This window comes from Centruroides sculpturatus, unplaced genomic scaffold (genome assembly GCF_000671375.1).
Source record: "Centruroides sculpturatus isolate CEXI.00-Female unplaced genomic scaffold, Cexi_2.0 scaffold739, whole genome shotgun sequence".
NCBI lineage: Eukaryota > Metazoa > Arthropoda > Arachnida > Scorpiones > Buthidae > Centruroides > Centruroides sculpturatus.
This window is the reverse complement of record NW_019385063.1, coordinates 141,452-143,322: the sequence shown is the minus strand read 5'-3', so window position 1 is coordinate 143,322 and position 1,871 is coordinate 141,452.

Here is a 1,871-nt window from a genome sequence, read left to right as displayed (position 1 = left end):
TTGCTAATTTTTTCAGTGCATGTGTTTTGTACATTGTGAGTGTTTGGAATGGCTATGTCTATAATGTATGTGATTTTATTGTGTTTGTCAATGAGTGTGATGTCTGGTCTGTTGTGGTAAATTGTTTTATCTGTGATTACGGCTCTGTCGTAGTACAGTTTGTGCGTGTTATTTTCCAATACTGTCTGTGGAATATATTTGTAGTATGGTTCGTGAATGTCTACCAAGTTGTGTTTCTTTGCAAGCTCTTGGTGTATTATATTTGCTACTTTATTATGTCTGTGTAAATAATCTGTCTGTGCCAAGAGCTTGTACCCAGANCTCAGATGTTGGAGAACGATACTTCTCGTAATCCACCTTACGTGCTTCCAATCGAACGTCGTGGTACCATCGATGATCAGCCACCGTGTTATCGTTGTGTGATGCAAAATATTAAACCTTCGGATTGCAGACATTGCAATTATGGTGCATGTTAAATTGTGTGTCCAACATTGGATCCTCATTACACGGGCACGTTTCGTAAGGAACCGGTCGAATTCGCAATGATTCAAAAATTAATAAATGATAAAATATTTCAAAACGGGTATTCGGCATTTGTCACAATCAAGTAATTTTCGCTTCCCCTATACAGTTAAATGATTTTAAGAGTTACTAAAATTACGGTGATGATGTGAAGAGAAAAAAACATCTCGTTTATTTTTTATGTAAATTTTGTGCATGTTAACACTGATTTCAATTAAATTTTCTGTTTTTATATAAAAATCTAAGGCTGATTGTAACCTTTTGAGTTACGCACGCGATTTACATTTTAATACGCCAATAAATTATGTTCGTGAAATTATGAAGTGTTGTAACTTAATCATCGTCTTTAAATTAATTATGAGAAACTTCAACTCTAACGGTACATGACTCACATTTATTTCCGTTTTAGTTGTTGTGTCTAACGAATACGCAGAATGACACAAAATTCAGTTGTCTGAAAGAGTAAACTTTAACACAAAGAAGGTTGTTGATATATAATGAAAAGAAGAAAGGCGACTGAGAATAGAATCTTGTTGAAAACAAAAAAATTGTCAAGAAATTCATAATCGCCTACTTTAATTTTACATTTTCGTATCAAAAAGAAATCATTGAGCCATGAATGAATCGCTGATCGATATTATATTCATGAAGCCAGTCAAGAAAAATATTTGGTAAGACGAAATCAAAGGCACTACTAACGTCTATATAATGATAAAGGACAAAGTTTGTATCAAATTCATAGTTTTGGAATGATGGCGAATATCACAATGCGTTTATTTATGACAGTGTAAAAGAAGATTCAAACGTATAAATGTAAACAGACTTTATTTCGAATATTTTTTCTCGTCACGATCAGTAAAAAAATCCAGCAACGAGTTGCGTAACTTTTCCAGCGAAAAACACTAGGACTCTAACAGAAAGTTGAAATTGTATGGCACCATCTGTATCATGAGATTTTATATTATTATTATTATTGTTGTTGTTGTTGTTGTTGTTGTTGTTGTTATGTTTTGTGAGTTATACTCGGTTCACACCGGTGGCTGTGTACTATGCCGGACCAAAGTCAAGGCATAGCAACCAAAACAAAACTAAAATGAAAGAAGTGTGTCAGTGTGTGTGTCTGTATTCAGGAATTTCCTAACAATATGGCATATATTCAATATAGTGGCCTTCTGTAGTGTGATGTATGTATTTCTACTCAATTGTAATGTTCCCAGGCTTTTGTGTAGTGTGTGTGGTATCACACCTGTACAGGAGAGAACGACAGGTACAATAAGCACCCTATCCATCCTCCACAGATGCCTTATTTCCTGGGCGAGTTCTGTGTACTTGCTAATTTTTTCAGTGCA